Genomic DNA, 20765 nt, shown 5'->3' with positions numbered 1-20765 from the left:
GAATGAGCGTAAAGTATTTAGTTTCTAAAAACTAGTGAGCAATGCCATGCAAAATGAGAGAGAGAGACAGAGAGAGAGAGACAGAGGCTGGTATTCCATATCATTGAGTACCATCACAAAGTTCTGCTTAGAATCATAGAATCTTAGAGTTGTAAGGGACCCCATAGGTCATCTAGTCCAGTGTTTCCCAACCTTGGGCCTCCAGCTGTTTTTGGACTACAATTCCCATCATCCCTTGCCACTGGTCTTGCTAGTCAGGGATGATGGGAGTTGTAGTTCTAAAACAGCTGGAGGCCCAAGGTTGGGAAACACTGATCTAGTCCAACCCCCTGCAATGGAGGAATCTCAACTAAAGTATCCATGGCAGATGGCCATCCAACCTCTGCTTTCAAACATCCAATGAAGCAGAGTCCACAACCTCCCAAGGGAGACTGTTCCGCTGTCAGAAAGTGTTTTATTTTCCCCCTACCTAAAGCAGGCATGGCCAAACTTGTCCCTCCAGCTGTTTTGGGACTACAACTCCCATCATCCCTAGCTAACAGGACCAGTGGACAGGGATGATGGGAATTGTAGTCCAAAACAGCTGGAGGGACAAGTCTGGCCATTTCTGACCTAAAGAGAAAGAAGGACCTATCAGGTCATTCCAAATAAATAGTCACATTTTGGGGTCTGGTCCTTTGAATTAAAAATGACTGTTTCCAGAATTACACAGCTGGATAAAGCCAGTTTCAATCAAAGGCTTTCACAGGTCCTTTGAGGAAATATGTGGTAGCAATGAGGATATCATCCAGAACAGCAGTGAATTACAATCAGGTCATCCAGGGTATTGAACTAGGTGTCTTCTCATTTGTGCACTGGGTGGGGGTACTGGTTTTTGTTATTATGTTTTGTATTTTTGTTTTGAGGTTTTATGTTGTAAACCTCCCTGTGACCTTCAGGTGAAGAGGAGTATATAAATTTTAATAATAAAAATGATGGTGATACTACACTGGGTACACTTCATTATGAACTCTCCAGACTGAAGAAAAGGAGCAGTGTTTTCTTCCCAAGTACCACCTTCCACACAGCCCATTAGTTGCCCTCTGATGTGGCCTGTTATCATCATCATCACTTACGTTAATTATTGTTTATTAAATATTTTTTTTTAAAAAAAATAATATTTATTAAACTTTCCAGTAAAAACATACAAATACAAAACAACTACAATGAAAACAAACACAAACAAAAAACAACAAGTATAATTTCAAAACTTATTTTCTCAACCTAATTTCCCCGACTTCCTCATACCTCACCGTTTTGTATTCTAGTTTCATTATCCCATCAGCAACTCCATTCCCTTATTTCCCAAAGGTTTTTTACTAATTCCATTCCTTTTCTTACACTAATGTCTCTGAAAACCACAATATTTTTAAGTCCATGTCAATCTAACATTCTTTAATCTTGTAATATTTATTAAGATAGTCCTTAAATTTCTTCCAATCTTCTTCCGCTGTCTCTTCCTCCTGGTCTCGGATTCTGCCCGTCATCTCTGCGAGTCCCATGTAGTCTGTCATCTTCATCTGCCATTCTTCCAGAGTGGGTAGATCTGATGTCTTCCAATACTTTGCAATGAGGATCCTTGCTGCTGTTGTGGCATATAAAAACAAAGTTCTGTCCTTCTTTAACACCACATGGCTGACCATACCCAGGAGAAAGGCCTCTGGTTTCTTCAAGAAAGTGTATTTAAACATCTTTTTCATTTCATTATATATCATTTCCCAGAAAGCCTTAATCATTGGGCACGTCCACCAGAGGTGAAAGAATGAGCCTTCATTTTCTTTACACTTCCAACATTTGTTATCTGACAAGTGGTAAATTTTTGCAAGCTTGACTGGGGTCATGTACCACCTATAGATCATTTTCATAATATTTCCTCTCAAGGCGTTACACGCCGTAAATTTCATGCCGGTGGTCCACAACCTTTCCCAGTCAGCAAACATAATGTTATGACCAATATCTTGCGCCCACTTAATCATAGCTGATTTAACTGTTTCATCCTGCGTATTCCATTTCAACAGCAAGTTATACATTTTTGATAAATTTTTAGTATTGGATTCTAACAATTCTGTTTCCAATTTAGATTTCTCCACCTGGAAGCCAATTTTCTTATCCATCTTGTAAACCTCCATTATTTGGTAATAGTGGAGCCAATCTCTCACTTTATCCTTTAATTTCTCAAAACTCTGCAGTTTGAAGTTACTACCCTCCTGTTCTAAAATTTCCCAGTATTTCGGCCATATACACTCCATATTAAGTTTTTTCACAGCTTTTGCCTCCATTGGTGAAAGCCACCTTGGAGTTTTGTTCTCCAGTAGGTGTTTATATCTGATCCAAACATTGTACAGTGCTTTCCTGACAATATGATTTTTAAAGCCTTTATGAACCTTAACTTTGTCATACCACAAATATGCATGCCACCCAAAGAAGTTGTTAAAACCTTCCAAATCTAAAATGTCTGTGTTCTTAAGGAGCAGCCAATCCTTCAACCAGCAGAAAGCTGCTGATTCATAGTAAAGTTTCAAATCTGGCAGGGCAAATCCCCCCCTTTCCTTTGCATCAGTTAAAATCTTAAATTTTATTCTGGGCTTTTTGCCCTGCCAGATAAATTTAGAAATATCTCGCTGCCATCCCTTAAAACACTCCATCTTATCAACAATTTGCAGTGTTTGAAACAAAAATAGCATTCTAGGCAATACATTCATCTTAATAGCTGCTATTCGACCAGACAAAGAAAGCTTCAAGTTTGACCAAATTTCTAAATCTTTTTTCACTTGGTTCCAACATTTCTCATAATTGTCTTTAAATAAGTTCATGTTTTTAGCTGTCATATTAATCCCCAAATATTTTACACTCTTAACCACAGTTAAACCTGTTTCATTCTGAAACCTCTCCTTCTCTCTTACTGTTAGATTTTTCTCTAATACCTTAGTCTTTAATTTATTTAATTTAAATCCTGCCACTTGACCAAACTCTTGAATTAATTCCAAAACCCTTTTCGTATTGGATTCCGGCTCTTGCAATGTAAGTACCAAGTCATCTGCAAATGCTCTCAATTTATATTGTCTCGCTCCGACCTGAACCCCTTTAACCAGCTGGTCCTTTCTTATCATGTTCAGCAAAACCTCCAGGACCGAAATAAAAAGTAGTGGGGAAATTGGGCACCCCTGACGTGTCCCTTTTTCTATCTTAAGTTCTTCTGTAATAACATTATTTACAATTAGCTTTGCTTTTTGTTCAGAATAAATTGCGCCTATACCGTTTTCAAAACCTTGGCCTACCCCCATCCTGTGGAGATTCTTCTTCATAAAGGTCCAAGAAATATTGTCAAGGGCTTTCTCCGCGTCCACAAATATCAAAACAGCTTTTGTGTTTATATTAACTTCTAACATTTCCAAAATGTCTATTATGTTCCTTACATTATCTGATAGATGTCTTCTCGGGAGAAAGCCCGATTGGTCCCTATGAGTCTCCCCCATCAAAACTTTTTTCAATCTCTTAGCTAAAATGTCAGCAAAAATTTTGTAATCCACATTTAATAAAGAGATTGGGCGGTAGTTCTTCAGTTGAGTCTTTTCAGTCTCTGTCTTTGGTATAAGCATGATATAAGCCTCTTTCCATGTATCAGGTGCTTCTTTCCCCTCAAGGATTTCATTACAGACTTCCTTCAAAGGTTGTGTTAGCCATTCTTTTAAAGCCTTGTAATATTTGGAAGTCAGTCCATCAGGTCCTGGAGATTTGCCCAGTTTCATGTTTTGAATGGCATCTTCTATTTCTTGTTCAGTTATTTTCTGATTCAGAAGCACTTTGTCTTGACATGAAATTTCCTTCATCCCATTTTTCTTCAAGAATTGTTCTATATCAATCTCTTTTTCTGGCCCTTGTGCATATAATTGTTTAAAGTATCTCTGGAAGCAGCTTCTGATTTCAGTTGGGTTGTTAATGTTCTTTCTATCCACTTCTAAATTTGTCACTGTATTTAGTTTTTGTCTCTTCTTCAATTGCCAAGCCAAAAATTTCCCGCATTTATCAGCAGATTCAAACGTTTTCTGTCTCATTTGTTTGATTTTCCATTCTATTTCTTGGTTCATCAGTTCCATGTATTGAATTTGGTATAATTTAATTTCTCTCAAGATCTCCTGAGACTTTGGTTTTGATCTCAATTTCTTTTCTCCTTCTTTAATTTTTTCTAATATCTTATCCTTTTTCTCGTTTTGGCTTTTCTTCTTTATTGCATTTTGTTGTATCAAGAAACCTCTCATAACCGCTTTGCTTGCGTCCCAGATTACTCTTTTTTCCACATTAGTCCTCATGTTAATTTCAAAATAGTCTCTTAGTGTTTTTTGGGCCTTTTTACAAAATTCTTTATCTCTGAATAATGAGTCATTCATCCTCCATCTGAAAGTACCAGCTGTTGTTTGATTCATCTCCATCTTCACAGCGTTATGGTCGGAAATTATTGTTTATTAAATAACTGCCCCCAGTCCGGCTTGAACTTTGCACAAAAAAGTAGGCTTGCATGTGTGACTCCTTCATCTCTCTAGGTATCTCTGCTTGTTTGTCTGCCTCTCTATCCAGCCTCCGCTAGTCCTTTCCAGTCTTCCAGCATCCATGTCCGTCAACTTTTCCGTCTCCTGCTGCCTGTCTTCCCTCTTCAGGCCTCCTTCAGATGAGGTATTCATTTCAAACTCTGACCTGTAATGTCTCTTCCTTCAGGATGATCCTCCTAAACTAAGATCCACTTAGGCCCACCTGTGGAATCTTCACAGAGCCAGCCCACCCAAGAGGCAAGGTGAGGTAAGCACCTCAGGCAGCAGGAGGGAGCCAGCGTTTGTCTGCAGACAGCTTCCGGGTCATGTGGTCGGCATGACCAAGTCACTCCTGGTGAACCAGAGCAGTGCATGGAAACACCGTTTACCCTCCCTCTGGAGCAGTACCTATTTATCTACTGTATTTTTCGCTCCCTAAAACGCACTTTTTTCTTCCTAAAAGGGGAAATGTCTGTGCATCTTATGGAGTGAGTGCATGGCCCCTGGAGCTGAATTGCCCAGGGGCAAAAAGCAAATCATGCTTTTTTCTTTTTCTTTTTTTTTTGAAAGAGGGAAGTGGGTGTTGAAACAAAGCCGCTGATTATTTGCCGATCGGGGAGAGAGATAAGGGATGCTAGAGATAAAGGAGGCTGCCTGGGAAGGGGGTAGGTAAAGACAGAAAACTTGCAAAGGGGGGAAACAGGAAGGCTAAAGCAATAAGGAGAGAAATTAGAAGAAAGGGAGGAGCAAAAAACTGCTCCAGCTAAGGAAAAGACACTAAGGCAAACAAGAGGGAAGGGAGTGTTGAAAGGAAACAGCTGATCGGTGGGATCGGAAGAGAAATAAGGGACATCGGTGGCTGACTAGGAGGGGGAAGGTAAAAGCCCATGGATCTTCAGGATTTTTACATTGGGTCACCCCAAATTCACCATCAGATCACATAGCATGTCCATGGCTACAGCCTGCACCAAACAAATCACGCATCCACTGTTTCCTGGGGCTGCAATGGTGCAAAAATGTGTTTACAAAGCACGGATCCACATGGATCCTCAGGATTTTTGCATTGGGTCACCCCAAATTCACCATCAGATCACATAGCATGTCCATGGCTACAGCCTGCATCAAAAAAATCACGCACCCACTGTTGCGTTCAGAATATTTTTTTTCCTGTTTTCCTCCTCTAAAAACTAGTTGCGTCTTATGGCGTGAAAACTACGGTACTTGCACTTTGACATGCTTTCAAACTGCTAGGTTGGCAGGAGCTGGGACTGAGCAACGGGAGCTCACCCCGTCACGGGGATTCGAACCGCCGACCTTCCGATCAGCAAGCCCTAGGCTCTGTGGTTTAGACCACAGCGCCACCCACGCCCCTCAGTCGTGGTAGGGTTGCCATATTTCAAAAAGTGAAAGGCCGGACAAAAAAGTTGTTGATTTTTCCATACATTCCAGCGTTTTCCACCCGGACACTGTTTCAGATGGCCAAATCCCAGCATTGTCCAAGAAATTCCAGATGTATGGCAACCCTATTGTGAGGGTTCACCCAGAGGAGAGTCAGGTGGCTGCAGAGGGAGAAGTAGATGGGCAACTTAAGCGAACTTATCTTAGAATGCAATCCATTATTTGAATCCCAAGTCCCTTTATGCTAGATTTGAGGGAACATGTGGAGGATACCAGCCTGGAAAGCGCTGATAACACCAAGGTTGCAGGTTCAATCCCCATATGAAACAGCTGCCTATTCCTGCATTGTAGGGGGTTGGACCACATGATCCTCAGGGTCCCTTCCAAATCTACAACTCTATGATTTTGTGACCTGTGCTTTTCATTCCAGCCAATTTCAGGAACACTGAATTCAAATTCTGTTTGAAGTACAGTGGTACCTCGGATTACATACGCTTCAGGTTACACTCCACTAACCTAGAAATAGTGCTTCAGGTTAAGAACTTTGCTTCAGGATAAGAACAGAAATCGGGCTCTGGCGGTGTGGCGGCAGCAGGAGGCCCCATTAGCTAAAGTGGTGCTTCAGGTTAAGAATAGTTTCAGGTTAAGAATGGACCTCCAGAACGAATTAAGTACTTAACCCAAGGTACCACTGTATTTCTTTCCCAGCTCGTCATCTGTACTTCTAATCTACACAAAATGAAAAAGGAGGTGTGCAAGGTTGTGAGTGCTTTCCTTCTCTTGTGTGCTGGGACTTCATAACCGCATTGCATTCTTCCTGATTACCACATACAACTAATCCTAACAGAGATGCTGCGGCTGAAGAAAGAAGATACTGTGTTCAGTTTCCAGGACAGGAGCAAGAGAGAGAGAGAGAGAGAGAGAGAGAGAGAGAGAGAGAGAGAGAGAGGCCCTACCGTGAAACTCCTGAAAGGTGTTTATTTTTGGACACCATTTCCCAACCTTGGTGCTCCTGTCCCCGGTGAGCACACCATGTGAAAAGGCACAGTGCAGCTTTCAGACTGCGTCAGTACCGTCTAGTGTGTGAGAAGAAGGTAGATTGTGATGCCTGATTGACCTGAACTCCTTCCAAGTAGTTTGCTAAATTCCCACCGGTTGAGAAACTGCAGAGCTAGGAGGGCAGAAGATGGAAACCACGGGCCACGATAATTGTACCAAAGCCTGCTGAGATTTTCTTAACCACTTCCAGTAAAAGGAAAACGTCCCCTAGTAACAGGGGCAAGTCCCACAAGAAGGACCGAAACACTATGTTCACTCATATATGAATAACACTTATTTTATCACATGAAGCTATGGATCCAGGTGCCCTAATGGAAATATGTTGGGGGTTTTAAAAAAGGATTAAGCAAATGTTTTGCTGGGTAGAGAATTTCCACTTTCCTACTAAAAATCCTTCATATGATGTTTGTGAAGGTGCCGGCTTCGCATTACAGACTGGTTTTGCTATGGCATTGATACTGCTAAATAAATTACTTGTGGGTGACAGTCACCACCCTACCTGTGACCAGCAGCAATGTTGCTTTTATGAGCATTGAAAGCAAAGTATTTTTTGCCCAGGGGGAAATGCAAAGTTTTTTTCTGTATCCTGTGTATCAGTACAAGAAATATTCTAATGATTATAAAACACTCACTGGTAATCCTGGGAAGCTGATTGTTGTGGCCCAGCACAGCCATGGCCATTTGGGGGCCATAGCCATTGTGTTCCCACAAGGCAAGGCACAGTGATAACAGCAAGGACCTTTATTGAACTACATAACTGGACAACAAGGGCAAGACAACTGCTTATATACATTTCTGGAGGCCTGGGCCACTCCCACTCCCAATGTGATTGGCTGTCTAAACTTCCAAGCTGTGAATCATAAGTCAGAATTTAAGGGCCAATGGCAGAGGCCCAAATCCTGACATGATATGTCATTGGATATCATGTATCAAATCAGAACACAGGGGCACAGAACCCTTAGTCCAGATTCAAGCTCAGGCAAACACAGACCAATGAATACATAACACCCCTCCAGCAGCCATGTTGGCCTCTGGGAGCCTTGAATTGGCCAGTCACAGGCAGGCTGGGAGGTGTGGCCTGACTGGCGGACCTGGGTGGCCTAGGGATCACTCAGGTCCGCTACCCACACATATAAAGCAGCCACGTCTGTGGCAATTTATAGCAGTTTTGAAGAAGGCCGTGCTTGCTTGTGGGCTTAACCCCACTGATTATGCCACCCATTCCTTTCACAGTGGGTCAACCCAAGGTCACAAAACTTACCCATTCCTTCTGATTATCCTTTTTCAAGTTTTGCCCCCCGTGGAAATGTGGATCTGTGGCTGCAGCATCGTGCACTGGGCCACTGTCATGGCGATGCCTTGGAGCCACCACCACAGCCTAGATGCACAAGCTCATCTCACCTGGTTCGGCTACAGAAGAATGCGCTGACATGGCCTGAAGCCTTTGCTCACAGCACAAATCGTGTGGGACCGCCCTATGCCCTGATTATTGAGCTTGGAGAAAGTGATCTGGGCAGCAGGAAGGGCACTGGCCTCACTTTTACAGCAATTGCAGGTCTCAAGGCTTAGCATACTGCTCCCCACCCACCCCCCGTGTTTCCTGGCTTTGGTCTGATATGTTGGAGTGCACTCGAAGGCCACTGTGAAACCTGCTTGGGTCAACCGGGCTTGGAAAAAGATGAACAGGGCTGTGCTTGGAGGTTTGGGAATTCCACACCCTGGCATTGCATTTGACAATGACAGTCTGTTCTGACCAGACGGGGTGCATTTTTCATCCACTGAGCATGAGGTGTGGTTGTGAGTGTGGCGATCACACAGAGTCCCTGAACGTTTCACCATCAATTGATCCCTATGCCACCACTTTCTTTCTTGCTGCCACCACCCAGGCCCTACCTGGACTGAGTCCAGTCAGGGTTAAATTGAAACTTAAATTTTTGTTTATTTATTGCAGTTTAACAAGAGTGTGGTTTCATAAACAGTATCCGTCAATTACATTCATGGGGTGCCTATCCAGTCCTATAACTTTCACTACCTGCTCTCACTCACTAAACCACCTCTCCAATATTTACTTGTTTGCCTAGCCCCTAACTGTTCCTGACTCAGCCTATTTCATTACACTAACTCAACCTACCCACAACTCTAGCCCAATTCACTCCCACTCCAACCAACCACCCAACTCCCAACAAACTCCTCAACAAACTCCTCCCTTTGCCCCTCCCAGAGCTGGTTTTATAGTCCCACTGACTCCATCCCCCCCCCCCGGGTCCTGACTGGGCAACCTGTTTAACTATTTCACCTCCAGTAAGGTAAAGGTAAAGGGATCCCTGACCATTAGGTCCAGTCGTGACCAACTCTGGGGTTGCAGCGCTCATCTCACTTTATTGGCCAAGGAAGCCAGCGTACAGCTTCCAGGTCATGTGGCCAGCATGACTAAGCCGCTTCTGGCGAATCAGAGCAGCACACAGAAACACCGATTACCTTCCCGCCGGAGTGGTACCTATTTATCTACTTGCACTTTGACGTGCTTTCAAACTGCTAGGTTAGCAGGAGCAGGGACCGAGCAACGGGAGCTCACCCCATCATGGGGATTCGAACTGCCGACCTTCTGATCAGCAAGTCCTAGGCTCTGTGGTTTAACCCACAGTGCCACCGATGTCCCCACCTCCTGTACTTTCTCATATATGTTAACGTCACAGTGAGATATTACCAATGCCCTTTGGAGTTGGTTGCAGATGTGAGTGGTTTGGCAGTGACCCAGCAGGAAGGGGCCAGCTTGGGTGGCAGAAAATGCATTGGGTTGGATCCCTACTAGAAGGTGGGGGTTGGGAGCCAATCCCCCAATGCAAGGGGTCCAGGAGGGGGTACCTGTCCAGATACCCAGACAGAGGCTGATGGGCCATAGGCACCTCTCCAGAATGGTGGACCTTGATGGTTGCGCCAATTTGATGCATGTCATAGGGTGATCTTTAATCCAGAGTTGACCTGGCCAAAATAATCAACCAGCAGATGGGCTGCTTGATTCAGAATACATACCCAGTGCCTACAACTTTGGCTGGGATAGCTCAGTCGGTAGAGCTTGAGACTCCAAAATTCAGGGTCGTGGGTTTGAGCCCCATGTTGGGCAAAAGATGAACCTTGTCATCTCTTCCAACTCTGCAATTCTAATTTTGTGAAAATGACTTGCATCTGTAATCAGTAAAAAGTTATGGCCTATTCAAACCCATGTTTGTTGTCCTGTGCCTTTATTTACTTGTCTCACTGAGGGCTTCAACAGTCGTGGACTCACTGCACCTGGGCCTGCAACCAGAAACATTTTTGGGTTGTAGGATCTGAGTCAACCTCATAAACTTTCTTATCGAAAGAGAAAATGTCATATTGTTTCCTGCAGCTATTTTAACCATCCTCTCCTCCTTCACTTTCATCTTTCAAAATAGGAGGAATAATGTTGTCCCTTTTGTTTACTAGTTTCTAAGGCTTCCCCTTACATTCAGAATATTTCTGCTTCAAAAAAACAAATGCATTTTTCCCTGTTCCTGAAACATATCATTTAACTTCACATGCTCTTCCCTAAAATTTCAGTATTGAGTCTATATGGCTCTTGCTATGCTTATCTTCAGATTCTTCTCTTTTGTGCATAACTCCTTAAGCAATATTCTGATTTCTCTCAGTTAATGCCCAGTTTCAAATATTACAAATACTACAAAGAAAACTTGTGGGTCAATGGCAGAGCCGAAGGTCCCAAATTGTAGGGATTCCCTGCCTGAAACCCTGGAAAACTACTGCCAATCAGTGTAGACAATACTAAACATTACAGGCAAACAATGAATAAATTTGCAACAGACTTAAAACGCATCAAAATAAATGTTTATTATCCAGCATATGATCTGTGGATCATACCACAGGATGAGATGATCAGCAATGGCATAGCCAGGCTTTCAAAAGAATGCCACCGGCAGTGCACACTTCTTAGCAATATTCCTCTGTGAATAACACAGTAATAGACAAAGCTTCAGTGGTTCCTATCCAATCAGCATTAACCTTGGAAGAACTTCACCTTTGACATTAAATTCCCCCATGCTGAGAGAGCAGCTTAGTCTCCAGCAAAGGAGGAAGGGAGAAATGGGGAAAGCTTTCAACAAAAAACACTGTGCTGCAACGCAGTACAGAAGCTGGTCTGGTTGAGTTCTCCGTTTGCAATGCACTCCAAGCACTGGGGAGGCAAAGTAAAGGGGATGGTAAGTAGAAGATCACCCTTTACAGAACTGAGAAATTAAAAGGCTGGTCAACTCATGAAAGGTTCAGGAAAAGGTTGGGGAGAATTTTTTCTATTAAGGGCAGCATTCCTGCAGGAGAGACTCACATGCCATCAGTGAGTGGGGTCAGAGCCAAATGTGGGTGGGGCAGGGCCAAAAGTTGGGGGCCACCCTCTCTCTCTCTCTCTCTCTCTCTCTCTCTCTCTCTGTCATACTCTTTCTCAGCCCAGATCATGACTTTATTGTTCTAGCTAAAGGCCATGAGAAACTTGTAGCAGAATAATAATATTGATAATATTGATAATGATAAGCCACCCATCTGACTGGGTTGCCCAACCACTCTGGGAAGCTCCCAGCAAAATATTAAAAACACAATAAAACCACAAACATTAAAAACTTCCCTGTACAGGGCTACCTTCAGATGTCTTCTGAAAGTCATATAGTTACTCATCTCCTTGACATCTGATGGGCGGGTATTTCACAGGGTGGGCACCACTACCGAGAAGGCCCTCTGCCTGGTTCCCTGCAGCTTCACTGCTCGCAGTGAGGGAACCGCCAGAAGGACCTCAATGCTGGACCTCAGTGTCTGGGCTGAATGACAGGGGTGGAGATACCGCTTCAGATATACAGAGCTGAGGCCATTTATAATACAGTCGTATCTCCGCTTACATATCCCTCTGGATACATACACTTCGGGATGCCAACGCGGCAAACCCGGAAGTATTTTTCTGGGTTTCACCATGCACGCATGTGCAGAAGCAGTCCTTTGGTTGTGAATTCCTCAGGATGCAGCCAGACCTCCAGAATGGATCCCTTTAGCAACTGAAGGTACCACTGAAGTATAACAGAATAATAGTCTCTAGGGCATTGCTTTCATTATACTGCTTTCATTGTATTGTTGTTATGGCCTGTCCATGTCATGCCCTGCTGTTGTCCTGTTTTGCATATCTGGGTCTGACTCTGAATCTGTGAGAGTCAGGGGAAGAGGCTGTGCATTAGCTAGTGTCAGGCAGCAGAGGAACCAACCCCCACAGCAGGTTGCCAGGAACGGATAAGACAAGGAAACATCCTTACCATCTGCTTTTTATTCAATATTTACATAGAGAGGCTTGGGAATGCCGCCTCTTCGAATAATGGCGTTGTCCCAAGTAATTCTCCACCCCCTTTTCTCCCACTTCCTCATTCATCAACAGCGTTCACGCACACACACACACACACCTTACGGTTGCTGCTTAGGGCCATCTGTCTCCAAGCTCTTTGCTCTCCTACTTTTAAGGCTCTCCTGGTTCTGGGGGATGGTGGGTCTGGAATGCTTTCTAGTGATAACGTGTCAGTCAGCTGCTCCACCGCCTCCTCCTCTCCCGTTATTTCCCAACTTTTCCCCTCATCTGCCTCTGAGCTGTGACCTCCCTCAAACCCCTGTTGTGATTCTGAACTGTCTCCTTCTTCTCTGGAAGGGTCAGACTGGAGAGGCGGTCTCCACCATTCCTCCTCTGCCCATTCCCTGACAGCTAGCCTGGTGAAGTTGTTAGCAGATCTCTCTGTACATATATATCTGTACTTCAAAGACCAAAATAACTCTATGAAGTAGACAGCAGTTTTCAGCTTTGTCTTGTGTCTGGAGACCATGAACACTCTGTTACTTTGAACTGTGTGGGAGAGCACAGTTTGGCTGGTCATGCAAGAAGCAGACAACAGTGAGCCTACGTTCTTGTGAAGCTGAACTCAATGCACTGTCATATTCACTTTTGGATTGTGAATGGTTGTTGCAACTGTCCTGTTTGACTTTGCTAGCTTCAGAGAGTTGCAAGCAAAGAACCAAGTATTTGCAGATAAAATTACATCGTGCAAGTGAATGTATCCAGAAAGGACTTATTCAGGTGCCCTACATGCCAGGAAATGAAATTCCTGCAGATCCGTTGTCAAAAGTTGTTAATAGGGAACAACTTCAGGTTTATGTACAGCGGTTGCAGTTAGGCTAAAATACTGCACCATGGGTTACATGTAATGCGGGAGGATGTTGGGAGATTCCATTCCACCCTTTGCTGCAGATATGTGGATTCTTGCATGTCACATGTCTGTTTACATCCCAGCACAGATTGCTGGCGTGAGCGGAACTTCTGCTCTGTATTGCTTTTGTTTTGCAGTCTCTCTCCAAGAAAAATGGCAAGGAGAGAAGCCATGTTTTTCTCTGTCCTGATTTATGTATAATAAATGTGTAGTTTAGTATTGTGTCCGCGCCTCAAGCCTCATCTGTTGTGAAGTTTACACTGCTGAGTAATGTGTGCTCAAGCCTGCTCTGCTTGAGTCACAGACGCACATCAGAGAGCAGAGGTTGATGGATCTCCGCAGCGGCAAGGCTGAGAGAGGAGACACTCCAGCTGGCTTTTCATCCCTCGGTTCCGACAGAGTTTTCCCCTTAACTGAGGACTCTGGAAGAAGCTGTTCTGCTGGGAGCAGGAAATCTCTGAAGACTCTGCATCACACTGGTTGAGGTGTGGTGAACTACCAACTGACTTCCACAAGTCACCAACTCTAAAAAGTCATGGTTATGAGTAGATCTTCACAGTAAGGTGTTGGTAAGGTCAGAGGGATGTGGAGAAGTCTTGTCCAAGACCTCTGGACGGCAACACTTTGGCTACCCTTGAACTAGATGGTCTTAGCTTGATTCAACCCCCTGAGCCCGGCTGGAGTATAAATAAAAATTATTATTATTATTATTATTATTATTATTATTATTATTATTACATTCCTGGAGAAAAAAACATATGACAAAATCCCTAAAGCTGAGAACAACTGGCAGGTAGACAACTTACAAAAAGAAAACCTGCAGTGAATACATGGAAGCATAATGAACACTTACATGAAAATCGGGGAAAATTCAGGATGATGGGGAAATGCAACAATTTGTACATGTTCACATTATTCCTCCTTTTGGTATTGACAGTTTCCATTTTTCTCATTCAGATGACTTTAAAATTCATGAAAAAAGTTTCTAGCCCCCGATTCGGATCTGTAATAAAGTTGCATAAAGTTCATTAGATATTCATGCGATAGTGAGAACGGTTTTGGTGGCAACGGAAAGCTGACAGCTCAAAGACAGCAGCCACTGATCAGGCGAACCGTATTGGTGATGCACTTATAAAATTACTTATTCATAATGCAGGCATGGAATACAATGAAAAATAAGGTACATTATGTTAGAAAGCATTTTATTGTCTCCTTCTGTATCTCATTTTATGCCAAAGCTCGTAAATGGATTTCTTTCTAATGACATAGCCGTGTTATTATCAAAGTGCATATTGTACTGCCCAAGATGAAAGCAGCATGTTTGGAAATCCAATTACAAATTCTTTCAATCAAAAAATAATAATACTGTGAAAGCATTTGAACATTCCTTTAACCCAAAAGGATCAAAATTACAGGTAAAATGCGAGTTTAATGTGGAGGGTTGTGTGCGCTTTCGGTTTCGTATTTCTATTTCGTTTGTTAACTCCACTTAAAAAGCAGGTTAGGACCTCTGGCAGTTTGTTCCCGACATGGCATTATAAATCAACAATGGGAATATACATTAATTCCATGAATGGGCGTTGTAACGTTAAGTAGCTTTCTTCAGATTAAAAATATACTCGTCACCTTATATTGTGTGTTGGCAAAGTAAGGAAAACAATGGCAAACTCCTGCCCACCCTTTTACTCTGTAAAATCATGACTGAAAATAATAACTCCTTTACAACGCATACATGTGCTATGACTCTAATCACCCCAACATTTACTCGCTCATGTGAATTTGCTAACTATACTCGGGCTACTATTTATTTATTTTTTGGATTTGATATCCCGCTTTATCACTACCTGAAGAAGTCTCAAAGCGGCTAACATTCTCCTTTCCCTTCCTTCCCCACAACAAACACTCTGTGAGGTGAGTTGGGCTGAGAGACTTCAGAGAAGTGTGACTAGCCCAAAGTCACCCAGCAGCTGCATGTGGAGGAGCGGGGAATCGAACCCAGTTCACCAGATTACGAGTCCACCACTCTGAACCACTACACCACACTGGCTCACTATTAATGTGTAGTGGGAACTGGAAGAAAACACAGAACAAAATCTATGTCTGCACTGGGTCAATTGGGACCCTGAGGTGCAAGCAAACATATACCCAGGAGTTCACTGATTCAAACCCCTCCATGGCCAAAATATTTGTGGGAGGGGCATAACTAAATGCCACAATATGTACTTTGGATGCAGAAGATCCCAGAGTCCAATCCCTGGCAACTCCAAGTGCAACTGGAAAAGACCACAAGTCAGAGACCCTGGAGAACTGATGCCCGTCAGTGTAGGTGATGCTGAGGAATTCTGGACTTTTTGCAATAAGGAAAGTGAGAGGGAAATGCACTGAAACGTATGGGGTAACCTTTGCTTTGCCCTCTTCTGGACCCGTTCCAGTTTGTCAGTGTCCTTCTTGAACTGTGGTGCCCAGAACTGGACACAGTACTCCAGGTGAGGTCTGACCAGAGCAGAATACAGTGGCACTATTACTTCCCTTGATCTAGATGCTATACTCCTATTGATGCAGCCCAGAATTGCATTGGCTTTTTTAGCTGCCGCGTCACACTGTTGGCTCATGTCAAGTTTGTGGTCAACCAAGACTCCTAGATCCTTTTCACGTGTACTGCTCTCAAGCCAGGTGTCACCCATCTTGTATTTGTGCCTCTCATTTTTTTTTGCCCAAGTGCAATACTTTACATTTCTCCCTGTTAAAATTCATCTTGTTTGTTTTGGCCCAGTTCTCTAATCTGTCAAGGTCGTTTTGAAGTGTGATCCTGTCCTCTGGGGTGTTAGCCACCCCTCCCAGTTTGGTGTCATCTGCAAATTTGATCAGGATGCCCTTGAGTCCATCATCCAAGTCATTGATAAAGATGTTGAATAAGACCGGGCCCAAGACAGAACCCTGTGGCACCCCACTAGTCACTCTTCCAATTCACTTGGAAGCACCCCAAGTTATGAGGGGGGACCCATCATGCTTCTTTCTTTCCCATTCTTTGGGTGCCAGGAAGTTCATCCTGTTCTTTGGCTTTTAAATGGCATTTGATAACTGGTTCCAGCTTTTAATGGAGTTCCTGCTATGTTAGGATTATGAGTCACCAGCACATCCTTACCATTCCTTCTGCTTCTTTATTCATTACTGTTTTTATTATTATCTTGTTTTCCTTATGCAAAAGTTGGGATACAGTGGTACCTCGGGTTAAGAACTTAATTCATTCTGGAGGTCCGTTCTTAACCTGAAACTGCTCTTAACCTGAAGCACCACTTTAGCTAATGGGGCCTCCTCCTGCTGCCGCGCCACCAGAGCACAATTTCTGTTCTCATCCTGAAGCAAAGTTCTTAACCCGAAGTACTATTTCTGGGTTAGTGGAGTCTGTAACCTGAAGTGTCTGTAGCCTGAAGCGTCTGTAACCCGAGGTACCACTGTATATACATTGCAAAAATAAGTAGCTGATGAAATGCCCATGTAGAACACAGGAGGCTGGGTTTCTCAGAAAGCAGGTAAATAAACCTTTGTCTTCCCACACTCTTAAAGCAAACCATCTCAGGTGTTAAAAATAATAATAATAAAATATGTCTCCAGTTTCAATTCATGGGGAAAATGAGCCTCAGCTATCGGGATTTTGGGAAACAGTGAAATAAGCAGCGTCTGGACAGAAGTACAAATTCCTGTCAACCTCACTATGAACAGTCACTGTATATCACTGAACTTTTCCTTCTTTTCATCCGCACAAATCTTTGTTCTTCCACGATGATTGTCAGCTCAAGAGGGGTGTTATTTTTAAACATTGCTTATTGCATGGATGGAACTGGTTGCCATTGCATCTTCAGTGAACTGTTAGGAGCCTTTGAAAAACTCTGTCACTGTAACTTCTTTGTGTGTGCTCAGAATCTCCTGTCACGCTAACATGATGTTCAGCTATCATTCTGTAATAGTTTCTCTAAGCTTTTCTGTCTCCCATCCAGGCTTGGCCTAGCCTCAGCATATTTCAATTTTATTCCTAGCATAACATCAGTTAGGTCATCATTTGTTGTCTTATTGAAATCACTGATACACTTGACTTTGTGTTTCAAAGTTTCCATTCCTTCCTTAAACCATTTTTCTGTGTGCATCATCTTCAACCATTACAATTTATTTTTTTATAAACAAGTACAGAGGGCTCCTTCAGGCGACACAGAGGCTACCACATATCCAGTCTTGACTGAGCATTTATTCTGATTTGCTTGTATGGCACTTATATTCATCCTGCACCCATCCTGATTTTTCTGCAAGGTATTTACACATCTTCCCATTAGCCATTAATGCATTCCACACTTTTCAATGCATTTCCCTATCACCTTCCAAACAACAAAAAGCCTGGTTCTTTTTTCAAGTTAATTTGTTGTGTTAAGGAGACAGAGCCCCTTCAATGTGCTTTAATTCTACAAACCTAAAGTTCCATGATGCCTGAAATATACTCAGAGTCGAGAGTGGATTTCATGTTCTTTATTCAGCTCATAGTGGTGAGGAGGAATGGAAGTTCCCCCAGGATGTCTGCTTTATATACATTGCGTGGACAGGCGGAGTCCCCCTCTATTGTGTGGGCAGGTAATCCCTCCCCTACCTGGCCTGGTCTCCTTGGCAACGCTTCCCCCAGGTGGGATTGGACAACTGACTGAGGTAGGCGGAGACCTTCTGGTATCCCACCTGAGGGAAGGCAAAGCCAAGCCTATGCTGTTGGAGCTGCTCCAGATCTAGGGGCTGCATGCGTCCACGCAAAGGGCGCCCCCCATTTTAAGCGGGGAGCGGTCATTATTAACACAATGGGCCCCACGTGATAGGCCAATTCCGGGATTCTCCTGTAAGCCAATCAGGTTGTGGATTCACTTCCACCTGGAGCGGGATTGGGTGGCTCCTGTGGACCAATCAGACTGCTGCATTCTAGATCCTATTGTTCTAGGACCAATCAGACTGCTGCATTTTGGATCCTATTCAACTCAGCACATAACAATGCCCTTGAACAACTCTTGCAAAATACTGGGAATCTGGAGGCACCAAAAGTGGCATCCTCTGATGTTCTTCTTGGAAAATTTCCATCCCCTGGCATTATTTCATTGCTGGAAGACACTGCGTTAAGAAAATCGCAGGGGGAGAGTCTCCAAGACTGGGAGGCATTGTGTGAAATACTGCGCACCCAGGCGGAGACCCCCAGGCAACACCCAGGTGGAATAATGACTCATGACAACGTGTTATGGCCGTGGTGTCCAAACTTTTTTCAAAGAGGGCCAGATTTGATGAAGTGAAGGGCCATGGGGGCCAACCAAAAAGTTGTTGAGCTTTTTTTAGGATTGAGTTGTTGAACTTTTTTTAGAGTTGGAGTTGTTGAGCTTCTTTTAGGATTACAGTTCTTGAGGGTTTTTTTAGATTTCACCCCAGTAAATAAACTGCCACAGGGGCTAGATTAAACCGACCAGCAGGCCGGATTAGGCCTCCAAAACGGACTTTGGACATGCCTGTGTTATGGGATTAAAATTGGCCACAACTTTATTAAACTTTCAGATGTAGGAGGACCTTGGCTTAGGCATTGGGCGTATATACCTCCCAGTCCCCAGCCGGGGATCTGGGGCACATCAGGGTTGTCCAATCTGTTTGGGGATTGGGCTGGCTCTGGAAGATGTATGTTTAAGCAGACAGCCTGCCCTCCATTTCACTGCAACACAGGGGAGTGCACTGACAACCTTTCAGCGTATGGCCAGTGACTCCCCTCAACACAACCCCTTTAATGGGGAACCCTGGGATCGCCACCACGGGTCACTGCTTCATACACCCACCCCTTTAGGGAAGAAGGAGGAGGAGGAGGAGGAGGAGGAGGAGAAGGAGAAGGAGAAGGAGAAGGAGAAGGAGAAGGAGAAGGAGGAGAAGAAGAAGAAGAAGAAGAAGAAGAAGAAGAAGAAGAAGAATAGTAGTAGTAGTTTGGATTTGATAACCCGCTTTATCACTCCCTTTAAGGAGTCTCAAAGCGGCTAACATTCTCCTTTCCCTTCCTCCTCCACAACAAACACTCTGTGAGGTGAGTGGGGCTGAGAGACTTCAAAGAAATGTGACTGGCCCAAGGTCACCCAGCAGCTGCATGTGGAGGAGCGGAGACGCGAACCCGGTTCCCCAGATACGAGACTACTGTTCTTAACCACTACAGTGGTTAAGAGAGCCAGTGTGGTGTAGTGGTTAAGAGGAAAACTGAAACAGGGCTCTCTTGAGCTTGCCACAGCAAACATGGAACAATCCCTTATGCAAAATCACAAGCTGGACTTCTCTGAGGCCAGTTATGCTGCATCTCTAGCCCACTTCAGAAGAGACACCCTTACATTCAGTGGGCAAATGAAGGACAGAATGAGCCTCAGAAGACTGTGAAGAAAGACCAGAAAAGAACTGTAGATGGTGCAGAGATACAGTGGGCAGGCTTTTCTGAAAGTGGGAACATGAATCCCACAAGAGCGAGTAATTTCTGGCACACGCTTTGGGAATAACAGCAATATTATATTCAAAGTAAAATGCCCACAGGCTCCCCGAATGCCATTTAACTGCACTGAAGAAACACGTTGAATGGGGAGGTTTATTCCGGGCCCCAGTGGGATTTGGGTTTTAGTTATAATCATTCACCTGTTTTTAATACTACAGAATGCTTGAATGTTGAAGAGCAGAAGGCAAAAAGCGATTGAACCATGAAAAAATATGTACAGGGACAGATATTGATTGAGAGGCCTAGATTCCCTTTCCATTTTGTTTTCCCTTCTGCTATAGTTGTATATAATTTCATGCTATTGACCATTAATGTTCAGAACAGTGTAAATTTTGTTTGTGAAGGCCTCTTTTTCTCTGAGTGCTCTGAGGAAAAAACAAAATCAGTTACCTCTTCATCTAAGATAGTGTTTCTTAGACTTCTGATACCTGATGCACACTTTTTTCTTTAGTGGTGGGTAAGACCAGAAAGAATTCAGAAAGAGTTCTGCAGATGATAGATGATAGACAGATAGATAGATGATAGGTAGGTAGGTAGGTAGGTAGGTAGGTAGGTAGGTAGATATAGATAGATAGATAGATAGATAGATAGATAGATAGATAGATAGATAGATGATAGATAGATAGATGATAGATAGATAGATAGATAGATAGATAGATAGATAGATAGATATAGATAGATATAGATGATAGATGATAGATGATAGATGATAGATGATAGATGATAGATATAGATAGATGATAGATAGATAGATGATAGATAGATATAGATAGATAGATAGATAGATAGATAGATAGATAGATAGATAGATGATAGATAGATAGATAGATGATAGATATAGATAGATGATAGATAGATAGATAGATAGATAGATAGATAGATGATAGATGATAGATATAGATAGATGATAGATATAGATATAGATAGATGATAGATAGATAGATAGAT

General features: G+C 43.3%; 1 long non-coding RNA gene across 1 annotated transcript in view; it reads right to left on the bottom strand.

Moving 5' to 3' along the window:
- Positions 1-10864: 10864 nt before the first annotated feature.
- The window catches only part of LOC309347953, a 30195-nt gene continuing 20294 nt past the window's right edge, over positions 10865-20765 (bottom strand). Inside the window, exons 2-3 of the long non-coding RNA XR_014159070.1 lie at positions 14139-14288; positions 10865-11232 (exon numbers count right to left, since the gene is read on the bottom strand). This is a non-coding gene — a long non-coding RNA (uncharacterized lncRNA). The remainder of the gene's footprint in view (positions 11233-14138; positions 14289-20765) is intronic.

This window comes from Podarcis erhardii (genome assembly GCF_964252035.2).
Source record: "Podarcis erhardii genome assembly, chromosome: 8".
Taxonomy (NCBI): domain Eukaryota; kingdom Metazoa; phylum Chordata; class Lepidosauria; order Squamata; family Lacertidae; genus Podarcis; species Podarcis erhardii.
The sequence above is the reverse complement of the archived record's forward strand: the minus strand, read 5'-3'. Positions and strand labels throughout refer to the sequence as shown.